General features: G+C 37.5%; 15 non-coding genes across 15 annotated transcripts; all 15 read left to right on the top strand.

Annotated features, from left to right (window-relative positions):
* Window positions 1–25: 25 nt before the first annotated feature.
* Trnaq-cug lies at window positions 26–97 on the top strand. The gene has a single exon. It is a non-coding gene; the product is annotated as a tRNA-Gln (tRNA).
* A 269-nt stretch (window positions 98–366) lies between these two features.
* Window positions 367–438, top strand: Trnaq-uug. Its single transcript has one exon. It is a non-coding gene; the product is annotated as a tRNA-Gln (tRNA).
* A 443-nt stretch (window positions 439–881) lies between these two features.
* Trnaq-cug lies at window positions 882–953 on the top strand. The gene has a single exon. It is a non-coding gene; the product is annotated as a tRNA-Gln (tRNA).
* A 332-nt stretch (window positions 954–1,285) lies between these two features.
* On the top strand, window positions 1,286–1,357 carry Trnaq-uug. The gene has a single exon. It is a non-coding gene; the product is annotated as a tRNA-Gln (tRNA).
* Window positions 1,358–1,800: 443 nt separating this feature from the next.
* Trnaq-cug lies at window positions 1,801–1,872 on the top strand. The gene has a single exon. It is a non-coding gene; the product is annotated as a tRNA-Gln (tRNA).
* A 269-nt stretch (window positions 1,873–2,141) lies between these two features.
* Trnaq-uug lies at window positions 2,142–2,213 on the top strand. The gene has a single exon. It is a non-coding gene; the product is annotated as a tRNA-Gln (tRNA).
* Window positions 2,214–2,645: 432 nt separating this feature from the next.
* Trnaq-cug lies at window positions 2,646–2,717 on the top strand. The gene has a single exon. It is a non-coding gene; the product is annotated as a tRNA-Gln (tRNA).
* Window positions 2,718–2,986: 269 nt separating this feature from the next.
* On the top strand, window positions 2,987–3,058 carry Trnaq-uug. The gene has a single exon. It is a non-coding gene; the product is annotated as a tRNA-Gln (tRNA).
* A 443-nt stretch (window positions 3,059–3,501) lies between these two features.
* On the top strand, window positions 3,502–3,573 carry Trnaq-cug. The gene has a single exon. It is a non-coding gene; the product is annotated as a tRNA-Gln (tRNA).
* A 269-nt stretch (window positions 3,574–3,842) lies between these two features.
* Window positions 3,843–3,914, top strand: Trnaq-uug. Its single transcript has one exon. It is a non-coding gene; the product is annotated as a tRNA-Gln (tRNA).
* A 6,525-nt stretch (window positions 3,915–10,439) lies between these two features.
* Trnaq-uug lies at window positions 10,440–10,511 on the top strand. Its single transcript has one exon. It is a non-coding gene; the product is annotated as a tRNA-Gln (tRNA).
* A 443-nt stretch (window positions 10,512–10,954) lies between these two features.
* On the top strand, window positions 10,955–11,026 carry Trnaq-cug. The gene has a single exon. It is a non-coding gene; the product is annotated as a tRNA-Gln (tRNA).
* Window positions 11,027–11,295: 269 nt separating this feature from the next.
* Window positions 11,296–11,367, top strand: Trnaq-uug. The gene has a single exon. It is a non-coding gene; the product is annotated as a tRNA-Gln (tRNA).
* A 443-nt stretch (window positions 11,368–11,810) lies between these two features.
* On the top strand, window positions 11,811–11,882 carry Trnaq-cug. The gene has a single exon. It is a non-coding gene; the product is annotated as a tRNA-Gln (tRNA).
* Window positions 11,883–12,151: 269 nt separating this feature from the next.
* On the top strand, window positions 12,152–12,223 carry Trnaq-uug. The gene has a single exon. It is a non-coding gene; the product is annotated as a tRNA-Gln (tRNA).
* The last annotated feature ends 277 nt before the right edge of the window (window positions 12,224–12,500 follow it).

Below are 12,500 nucleotides of genomic sequence, written 5' to 3'. Positions count from 1 at the left end.
CGAGGACTTTCAGTGTGAGATAAGCGGTTCTATGGTGTAATGGTTAGCACTCTGGACTCTGAATCCAGCGATCCGAGTTCAAATCTCGGTAGAACCTACTGCGTTCTTTTGCAGGATTTTAAAGATGATTTTCATGTGGCAGACACAACCAATAAAAAGTCAGCAAACTACTTTGGACAAGTAAAACTACCTTTACACATCTACATCACTCACACAATTGTCATGTCAAACAGTAATCCCACCTTAATGTTTTTTCATCAATCCAGTACATGATAAATGATAGACACACACAAGAGTGTGTCCCAAGTTGCTTGCTCTTGATTCCATTGTAAAATTATCGATACGCATTATACACGTCCTTCAACTGGTCCCATGGTGTAATGGTTAGCACTCTGGACTTTGAATCCAGCGATCCGAGTTCAAATCTCGGTGGGACCTACTTTTTTAAAGTAGAATATTGCCAAATTCCTGAAGTGCGTGAAAGATACGCGCCAATGACTTCAGCAAACGAAGGCCACTTTCATTGATGATTATGGCCGTTTTGAAATAACAGCGTCTGAAATATACATTTCCTAACTACAGTTGAAAAGAAAAACAAATCAGATGGCTAATGATATGCATAAAAAGACAGTATCGAGCACCTCTGGCAAGAGAGAAGACAGAAATGAAATAGCCAGAAAAAACTACTGATTCAGTTTATGGGATACTTTAAAGTGTAGCACCTATGTCCGGCGCGTGTACCACTTGCACCACGCCAGAACTACACCTTAAAACATCATTCATCATATTTGACAAGTGTGATAATGGGACAGTCACACGCCTCTCTGCAGAAGGGATTTGGAGTAAGTTGTAATACCGAGGACTTTCAGTGTGAGATAAGCGGTTCTATGGTGTAATGGTTAGCACTCTGGACTCTGAATCCAGCGATCCGAGTTCAAATCTCGGTAGAACCTACTGCGTTCTTTTGCAGGATTTTAAAGATGATTTTCATGTGGCAGACACAACCAATAAAAAGTCAGCAAACTATTTTGGACAAGTAAAACTACCTTTACACATCTACATCACTCACACAATTGTAATGTCAAACAGTTTTGGACAAGTAAAACTACCTTTACACATCTACATCACTCACACAATTGTAATGTCAAACAGTAATCCCACCTTAATGTTTTTTCATCAATCCAGTACATGATAAATGATAGACACACACAAGAGTGTGTCCCAAGTTGCTTGCTCTTGATTCCATTGTAAAATTATCGATACGAATTATACACGTCCTTCAACTGGTCCCATGGTGTAATGGTTAGCACTCTGGACTTTGAATCCAGCGATCCGAGTTCAAATCTCGGTGGGACCTTCTTTTTTAAAGTAGAATATTGCCAAATTCCTCAAGTGCGTGAAAGATACGCGCCAATGACTTCAGCAAACGAAGGCCACTTTCATTGATGATTATGGCCGTTTTGAAATAACAGCGTCTGAAATATACATTTCCTAACTACAGTTGAAAAGAAAAACAAATCAGATGGCTAATGATATGCATAAAAAGACAGTATCGAGCACCTCTGGCAAGAGAGAAGACAGAAATGAAATAGCCAGAAAAAACTACTGATTCAGTTTATGGGATACTTTAAAGTGTAGCACCTATGTCCGGCGCGTGTACCACTTGCACCACGCCAGAACTACACCTTAAAACATCATTCATCATATTTGACATGTGTGATAATGGAACAGTCACACGCCTCTCTGCAGAAGGGATTTGGAGTAAGTTGTAATACCGAGGACTTTCAGTGTGAGATAAGCGGTTCTATGGTGTAATGGTTAGCACTCTGGACTCTGAATCCAGCGATCCGAGTTCAAATCTCGGTAGAACCTACTGCGTTCTTTTGCAGGATTTTAAAGATGATTTTCATGTGGCAGACACAACCAATAAAAAGTCAGCAAACTACTTTGGACAAGTAAAACTACCTTTACACATCTACATCACTCACACAATTGTCATGTCAAACAGTAATCCCACCTTAATGTTTTTTCATCAATCCAGTACATGATAAATGATAGACACACACAAGAGTGTGTCCCAAGTTGCTTGCTCTTGATTCCATTGTAAAATTATCGATACGCATTAAACACGTCCTTCAACTGGTCCCATGGTGTAATGGTTAGCACTCTGGACTTTGAATCCAGCGATCCGAGTTCAAATCTCGGTGGGACCTACTTTTTTAAAGTAGAATATTGCCAAATTCCTGAAGTGCGTGAAAGATACGCGCCAATGACTTCAGCAAACGAAGGCCACTTTCATTGATGATTATGGCCGTTTTGAAATAACAGCGTCTGAAATATACATTTCCTAACTACAGTTGAAAATAAAAACAAATCAGATGGCATAAAAAGACAGTATCGAGCACCTCTGGCAAGAGAGAAGACAGAAATGAAATAGCGAGAAAAAACTACTGATTCAGTTTATGGGATACTTTAAAGTGTAGCACCTATGTCCGGCGCGTGTACCACTTGCACCACGCCAGAACTACACCTTAAAACATCATTCATCATATTTGACAAGTGTGATAATGGGACAGTCACACGCCTCTCTGCAGAAGGGATTTGGAGTAAGTTGTAATACCGAGGACTTTCAGTGTGAGATAAGCGGTTCTATGGTGTAATGGTTAGCACTCTGGACTCTGAATCCAGCGATCCGAGTTCAAATCTCGGTAGAACCTACTGCGTTCTTTTGCAGGATTTTAAAGATGATTTTCATGTGGCAGACACAACCAATAAAAAGTCAGCAAACTATTTTGGACAAGTAAAACTACCTTTACACATCTACATCACTCACACAATTGTAATGTCAAACAGTAATCCCACCTTAATGTTTTTTCATCAATCCAGTACATGATAAATGATAGACACACACAAGAGTGTGTCCCAAGTTGCTTGCTCTTGATTCCATTGTAAAATTATCGATACGAATTATACACGTCCTTCAACTGGTCCCATGGTGTAATGGTTAGCACTCTGGACTTTGAATCCAGCGATCCGAGTTCAAATCTCGGTGGGACCTTCTTTTTTAAAGTAGAATATTGCCAAATTCCTGAAGTGCGTGAAAGATACGCGCCAATGACTTCAGCAAACGAAGGCCACTTTCATTGATGATTATGGCCGTTTTGAAATAACAGCATCTGAAATATACATTTCCTAACTACAGTTGAAAAGAAAAACAAATCAGATGGCTAATGATATGCATAAAAAGACAGTATCGAGCACCTCTGGCAAGAGAGAAGACAGAAATGAAATAGCGAGAAAAAACTACTGATTCAGTTTATGGGATACTTTAAAGTGTAGCACCTATGTCCGGCGCGTGTACCACTTGCACCACGCCAGAACTACACCTTAAAACATCATTCATCATATTTGACAAGTGTGATAATGGGACAGTCACACGTCTCTCTGCAGAAGGGATTTGGAGTAAGTTGTAATACCGAGGACTTTCAGTGTGAGATAAGCGGTTCTATGGTGTAATGGTTAGCACTCTGGACTCTGAATCCAGCGATCCGAGTTCAAATCTCGGTAGAACCTACTGCGTTCTTTTGCAGGATTTTAAAGATGATTTTCATGTGGCAGACACAACCAATAAAAAGTCAGCAAACTACTTTGGACAAGTAAAACTACCTTTACACATCTACATCACTCACACAATTGTAAGGTCAAACAGTAATCCCACCTTAATGTTTTTTCATCAATCCAGTACATGATAAATGATAGACACACACAAGAGTGTGTCCCAAGTTGCTTGCTCTTGATTCCATTGTAAATTATTCGATACGCATTATACACGTCCTTCAACTGGTCCCATGGTGTAATGGTTAGCACTCTGGACTTTGAATCCAGCGATCCGAGTTCAAATCTCGGTGGGACCTACTTTTTTAAAGTAGAATATTGCCAAATTCCTCAAGTGCGTGAAAGATACGCGCCAATGACTTCAGCAAACGAAGGCCACTTTCATTGATGATTATGGCCGTTTTGAAATAACAGCGTCTGAAATATACATTTCCTAACTACAGTTGAAAAGAAAAACAAATCAGATGGCTAATGATATGCATAAAAAGACAGTATCGAGCACCTCTGGCAAGAGAGAAGACAGAAATGAAATAGCCAGAAAAAACTACTGATTCAGTTTATGGGTTACTTTAAAGTGTAGCACCTATGTCCGGCGCGTGTACCACTTGCACCACGCCAGAACTACACCTTAAAACATCATTCATCATATTTGACAAGTGTGATAATGGGACAGTCACACGTCTCTCGGCAGAAGGGATTTGGAGTAAGTTGTAATACCGAGGACTTTCAGTGTGAGATAAGCGGTTCTATGGTGTAATGGTTAGGTTACCTCCCTTGTTGAGGCGCAACGTGGAAGCAATTTGCAAGTGCTCTGCTATTTATTGTAAGTACTTCTACCTTTGTGGAAATATTTGACTGTTGTTATGAAGGTGTGTTCATATATGTTTCAAGATTACATCTGAACGTGTAATTGGAGGAAATAGAAACCATGAGCCGCCAGGCTGGGGGGCAAAGGCCACCCCCTAGTCAGGTCATCAACAACAATGGCCGCCATCGTGTCTATCAAAAAGAAAACATTGTTCGGGTTCATTATGACAACCAGATTCGCCCTAAAGCATTTGAGCTTTGCAAGGTGTTAGAGCAAGAACTGGGAGACAATACTGTGTACTGCTGTACACCTAGAAACAACAATTATTATGAAATTACTCTAGCGGAAAATGCGCTAGTAAAATCACTTGGAGAGTCTGTTGTTGTTGATCATGAAATATACAAACTTTCGCCTCTTATGAATAATAGAGTTGTAGTTTCATTTATGAACTTGCCCAGCTATACCACAGATGAGGAAATCAGAAACGTCCTACATGCGTTTGGAATAATTGAAGTGGATACCATCCACAGGAGGAAAATCCATGGCACTAATTGGGAAGATGGTACAAGATATACACAAGTAAAATTTCCAACAGGGATCCGCAGTCTTCCCTATAGCGTCAAATTCAGGACACATGAAGGTTTTGATTTTTTCAGAGTTATTCACAACGAGCAAATCAAAGTGTGCTACCACTGCCTTTCAGACCAACACGAAAAAAAGATGTGTCCAAACATTGTATGTAGAAACTGCGGGAACCAAGGACATCTTCAAAACAACTGTCGTGTTCCAAAATGCCACAGATGTAAACTGAAGCCGGTAGACTGTGATTGCTATGGGTATGATGATGCTTCTGATGACATTGATAATGATAATCATGATGATCATGATAAGGATGAGGAAAATGACCTTGATGTTGGCATCATGGACACAGAGACGGATGCAACTCTAGCAAGGTGGCCTATTCTTAATGAATTAACAGTTGAAGATGACGAGGATCAAGAAGGGGTTGATACAATTGTAGATATCCCCGAGGAAGACAACGAGGAAATGTCACCAGATAAACATGTGACGAATTTTGTGACTGACTCGAACAATGAAACTCAAAATCTTGTCAATGAACTACTATTTGAAATCATTGACAGAAGTGTACATGTTGGCCAATGTAGTTCTGATGCCAAAAAACATGTATCTCCGTGTAGTGCTCACTTAGTAAATGATGTGAAAGACACACTGTTAGATATTGTACAGAAAGTTAATCTTGAACATCATGACAATAGTGAGGTTGTAGATGTTCATGATGGCATGGCAGCCTCGAATGAGATCAATCACAATGTTCTTTCACAGCCATACCGTGGGGATGGTGCCCCAGGAAGCGTGAAAGGCAAATGGAGAATATCCAAGCCTGATGAAGAGGTAATTAAGGCACATGTTGGGGGAAAAGCCCCTAGAAAAAAGAATGTTGTTAAATCTCGAAAAGGGAAAAAATATAGATGAAACACATGTTGAAGTATAATATGCATCTCTCATTGCTCATCATGTTCAGTATATGGTCATGGAATGTCAATGGTTTGAGAGATGTTGGTAAATTTGAAAAAGTGATGTCACTTATAAACAGTTCACATGTTGATATAACATTCTTACAGGAAACGTTTTGGGACACAACATTTGTTGAAAACTATCAACATATGTGGGCCGGGAAAATTTTATTTTGTAATTCAACCAACATAAATCGCAGGGGTGTAGCTATATTAGTATCCGAAAATTTTCAACATGAAGTTAGAATGATAGCACACGATTCTGAAGGCAGACTATTAAAAGCAGAAATTGATGTGGATGATAAAAAATATTATTTACTCAATGTTTATGCTCCTAATGGTTTAGAAGAAAAGTTAACATTTTACAAAGAGCTAGAAGGATGGTTAGAACCAAGTAATATGTTTGTAGGGGGAGATTTTAATGATATAGTAGATCCTGTTTTGGATAAAGGCATTAACAATAAAACATTCAATCTAAGAAGTAGTGACACTCTTATTTCCATAATTCAAAAATATTGTATGGTTGATGTATGGAGACACAAAAATTATGATAAAAAGGAGTTCTCCAGAACCCAAACAGTAAATGGTGTTTTAAAACAATCCAGAATTGACTTTTTTCTATTATCCAGACATCTTTTACATAGTGCTATACATTGTTATATCAAATACTGTAAAATGAGCGATCACAACATTGTTTCACTGAAGGTTGATCTCAGTAACATAGAAAAGGGTCCAGGAGTTTGGATTTTTAATAATCAGCTGTTAGAAGATGGTATGTTTTATAATAAAATTCGTCATATTATTGAGGAAGCAAAAGTATGTCCACTTTTTACATCAGAGCCACTTATGTGGTGGGACAACTTGAAATATCAATTTAAAAAGTTTTCAAAATCTTATTCAAGCAAAAAAAGTAGACTGGCAAAAAATGATTATTACAACATTCAAAATAAACTTAGAATTGAATATCAAAAATTAGCTTCAACACCGGGGTATCAATCTACACAACTGTGTGATTTAGAACATAAATTAGAAGAATATGACAACAACACCTGTAGGGGTGCTATCCTGAGATCAAAAGCACAATTTACTCTTGAATCTGACAGATGCACTTCCTATTTCTTAAATTTAGAAAAGTCAAAACAGCAAGCTAATTCAATCAAAGAACTTATAACTGAAGATGGAACAACGATACGGAATACAGAGGACATTATAGACGCAGCACAATCATTTTATGCCAAGTTATATACAGATGAGGGATTTGATCAAGTAAAAGAACAAGTAGTTGTAAATATGATTCAGAAATCGATTAATGATGAACAAAAAGTTAAATGCGATCTTCCCATTTCTGAAAAACAGTTGACAGAGGCACTGAAAGGAATGAAACATAACAAGACACCAGGTCCAGATGGTTTAACTGTTGAATTCTTCCTCAAGTTTTGGGAGATTTTATGTCCTCTTTTCCATCATGTTACACAGAGTATCTTTGAAGAGAAGGAATTATCTCGTTCTATGAAAACCAGTATTATCAGCTTATTCTATAAAAATAAAGGTGATAAAAGAGATTTAAAATGTTACAGACCCATTTCACTGATCAATGTTGACTGTAAATTAATATCACGCACATTGTCGCTTAGACTCAAGTCTGTAATGTCAGATATTATCTCCCCCGAACAATCCTGCTGTGTACCAGGGAGAGACATTGCACACAATTTACATTCGGTCAGGGATGTAGTTGATATAGTGGATAGTGAAGATAAAGATGCATTTTTAATTAAAGTAGATCAAGAGAAAGCTTTCGATAGAGTTTCACATAATTACTTGTTGGATATTTTACAAAAATTCAATTTTGGGACTAATTTTATATCCTGGATTAGAATTTTGTATACAGACATTAAAAGTTCTGTCAAGTGTAATGGACATTTAAGTCCATATTTCAAACTATCCCGTGGAGTAAGGCAAGGGGACCCGATGAGTTCCATGCTGTTTGTGCTTATTTCTGAACCATTAAATTTGTTAATAAAAGAGAACCCACATATTCAAGGCATCAACATTGGCAATGTTTCATCTTTAATATATCAACATGCCGATGACACTACTATTACAGTGTGCAACTCACAGTCAGTGGAAAATACTTTTGAAACAATTAAATATTATTGCGAAGCAACTCAAGCCAAGATCAATTTACAAAAGTCGGAGGTGTTACTTCTTGGTAAAGCCAAGTTCAATAAATGTAACATTAGTCTTCCCGTGAAGGTTAAAAAAGATTGTGTTGAACTTCTGGGAATATATCTTGGCTCTGACTTGGCCACTTGTGAGACACTAAATTGGACGAAAAAGATAAATAAAATTCAAACTCTACTTAATTCATGGATTCAACGTCAACTCACACTGCAGGGCAGAGCCACGGTTTTAAAAATCCTCATTGCCTCTAGATTATGGTACTCTTTTACAGTGTTACCAGTGCCACACTGGGTAGAAGTAGCCTTTTCCAAAATGTTTTCAAAATTCTTATGGGTAAATAAAAAGCCAAAAATAGCAGCTGTGACATGCATGGGCAAATGTACAGAAGGTGGTTTAAATATACCCAATTTGTGCCTTAAAAAGTATGCTTTAAGATTGAAACTGTTAAAAGCTTTCTTAGATTGTAAATTAGACTCATTATGGAAAGCAACTATGTCTTTCTTCTTTTCAAAATATTTAAATATGGGATTACAATCAAACATACTATGTTTAAAGTTTGACAAAAAAGATATGTTGCATGTAAATCCTTTTTATGCTGAGTTGTTGCTTGCCTGGGAGGACATCAGTGGTGGTAAGAGAAGCAAACCTACCACTTTACCGGATATAATGTGTCAGCCTTTATTCAACAACCCTCTAATTTTGTATATGAACAAAACTTTGTTGTTTAAATCATTCATTGACGGTGGAATCACTTGCATAAAAGATATTTGCTATGAAGTTATACCACAATTTTTGTCACCTGATAGTATTGTTGAAATTGTACAAGAAACAATACCTGATGTTGATGTGGCCACTATCAAGAATGGTTATGCTGTTATTTTATATGCGCTTCCAACAGATTGGAAACAGATCATATTGTCTGATGTTGTCATAAATCCTCCTTGTAAAGAAATACTTTGTCCTATAGCGAACGAAGATGTATCAGTGCAGCTGTTTACGGTGAAATATTGTTATGAAATTTTCAGAACAAAATATTTTAAAAAACCAGTTGCCATAAATTGGTGGAATAATATATCTCTTGACATCAACTGGAAAGATGTTTGGGTTAATGTGTATCAAAATGACAAATCAGCCGAATGTATACAACTAGATTTTAAGATTGCCCATAACATTATTTACACATATGACAGACTCAGCCAATTTGGTTTGACAGACACAGATATTTGTCCAGTTTGTCAAAATGAAAAAGAAGATGTTCTGCACTTGTTCATCTTCTGTAAAGAGTTATCGTTCTTACAATCACTATTTGTTGACATCCTCACTGATGTGTGTCAAGATACTGGGTTCACTCTTGGACAATTCTCGCTGTGGTTATTGTTTGGATTTCTTCCTGAGAGAAGTGTGTCGGCAAAACCATTGTTAGATATACTGTTATCAATTTATCGGTTGGCAGTATTTAAGAGAAGAGTTGTTATAAGCCTAGGTACAGTCTCTTTTCACATAAACACATTTTTCAAATCCTTGGTAAAAAGACATCTCACATTTCTTTTGTATCATTACACAAAAATGAAAAGATTGCATGTCTTTATTCAAAAATACATAATGTCTAATAACCTCATCGAGTTAGATGGGAATGACATTCTTTTGAAACATCCTCTTGATTAGCTCAATTATAAGTCACTTATACTATTTCATTTCACATGAAAGCTTTTTTCAAATCTTTCATAAAGTGTCATTTTAGTTGAATGATTGTTCACTATTGAAAAATAAATCAATTACAAAGTTGTGTGTACATAATCAAATGTAAATATCTATTTCTCATATTTCTGTCTTTAGAATTCAAATGTTAACCACTGCCACCCAACTTCTGTGATACCCTTTTTATCTTTGTGGTGGCAGTGTCAGCACTGTCTGCGTTTGTATTATATTCCTGTGAATAAATTTTATCAAGAAAAAAAAAAAAAAAAAGAAAAAAAAAAGCACTCTGGACTCTGAATCCAGCGATCCGAGTTCAAATCTCGGTAGAACCTACTGCGTTCTTTTGCAGGATTTTAAAGATGATTTTCATGTGGCAGACACAACCAATAAAAAAGTCAGCAAACTACTTTGGACAAGTAAAACTACCTTTACACATCTACATCACTCACACAATTGTAATGTCAAACAGTAATCCCACCTTAATGTTTTTTCATCAATCCAGTACATGATAAATGATAGACACACACAAGAGTGTGTCCCAAGTTGCTTGCTCTTGATTCCATTGTAAAATTATCGATACGCATTATACACGTCCTTCAACTGGTCCCATGGTGTAATGGTTAGCACTCTGGACTTTGAATCCAGCGATCCGAGTTCAAATCTCGGTGGGACCTACTTTTTTAAAGTAGAATATTGCCAAATTCCTGAAGTGCGTGAAAGATACGCGCCAATGACTTCAGCAAACGAAGGCCACTTTCATTGATGATTATGGCCGTTTTGAAATAACAGCGTCTGAAATATACATTTCCTAACTACAGTTGAAAAGAAAAACAAATCAGATGGCTAATGATATGCATAAAAAGACAGTATCGAGCACCTCTGGCAAGAGAGAAGACAGAAATGAAATAGCGAGAAAAAACTACTGATTCAGTTTATGGGATACTTTAAAGTGTAGCACCTATGTCCGGCGCGTGTACCACTTGCACCACGCCAGAACTACACCTTAAAACATCATTCATCATATTTGACAAGTGTGATAATGGGACAGTCACACGCCTCTCTGCAGAAGGGATTTGGAGTAAGTTGTAATACCGAGGACTTTCAGTGTGAGATAAGCGGTTCTATGGTGTAATGGTTAGCACTCTGGACTCTGAATCCAGCGATCCGAGTTCAAATCTCGGTAGAACCTACTGCGTTCTTTTGCAGGATTTTAAAGATGATTTTCATGTGGCAGACACAACCAATAAAAAGTCAGCAAACTACTTTGGACAAGTAAAACTACCTTTACACATCTACATCACTCACACAATTGTCATGTCAAACAGTAATCCCACCTTAATGTTTTTTCATCAATCCAGTACATGATAAATGATAGACACACACAAGAGTGTGTCCCAAGTTGCTTGCTCTTGATTCCATTGTAAAATTATCGATACGCATTATACACGTCCTTCAACTGGTCCCATGGTGTAATGGTTAGCACTCTGGACTTTGAATCCAGCGATCCGAGTTCAAATCTCGGTGGGACCTACTTTTTTAAAGTAGGATATTGCTAAATTCCTGAAGTGCGTGAAAGATACGCGCCAATGACTTCAGCAAACGAAGGCCACTTTCATTGATGATTATGGCCGTTTTGAAATAACAGCGTCTGAAATATACATTTCCTAACTACAGTTGAAAAGAAAAACAAATCAGATGGCTAATGATATGCATAAAAAGACAGTATCGAGCACCTCTGGCAAGAGAGAAGACAGAAATGAAATAGCCAGAAAAAACTACTGATTCAGTTTATGGGATACTTTAAAGTGTAGCACCTATGTCCGGCGCGTGTACCACTTGCACCACGCCAGAACTACACCTTAAAACATCATTCATCATATTTGACAAGTGTGATAATGGGACAGTCACACGCCTCTCTGCAGAAGGGATTTGGAGTAAGTTGTAATACCGAGGACTTTCAGTGTGAGATAAGCGGTTCTATGGTGTAATGGTTAGCACTCTGGACTCTGAATCCAGCGATCCGAGTTCAAATCTCGGTAGAACCTACTGCGTTCTTTTGCAGGATTTTAAAGATGATTTTCATGTGGCAGACACAACCAATAAAAAGTCAGCAAACTACTTTGGACAAGTAAAACTACCTTTACACATCTACATCACTCACACAATTGTAAGGTCAAACAGTAATCCCACCTTAATGTTTTTTCATCAATCCAGTACATGATAAATGATAGACACACACAAGAGTGTGTCCCAAGTTGCTTGCTCTTGATTCCATTGTAAAATTATCGATACGCATTATACACGTCCTTCAACTGGTCCCATGGTGTAATGGTTAGCACTCTGGACTTTGAATCCAGCGATCCGAGTTCAAATCTCGGTGGGACCTACTTTTTTAAAGTAGAATATTGCCAAATTCCTGAAGTGCGTGAAAGATACGCGCCAATGACTTCAGCAAACGAAGGCCACTTTCATTGATGATTATGGCCGTTTTGAAATAACAGCGTCTGAAATATACATTTCCTAACTACAGTTGAAAAGAAAAACAAATCAGATGGCTAATGATATGCATAAAAAGACAGTATCGAGCACCTCTGGCAAGAGAGAAGACAGAAATGAAATAGCGAGAAAAAACTACTGATTCAGTTTATGGGATACTTTAAAGT

This window comes from Haliotis rufescens, unplaced genomic scaffold, assembly GCF_023055435.1.
Source record: "Haliotis rufescens isolate VD_foot unplaced genomic scaffold, xgHalRufe1.0.p SCAF_6, whole genome shotgun sequence".
NCBI lineage: Eukaryota > Metazoa > Mollusca > Gastropoda > Lepetellida > Haliotidae > Haliotis > Haliotis rufescens.
Note: the sequence above shows the minus strand (reverse complement) of the source record. Positions and strands in the feature narration are given on the sequence as shown.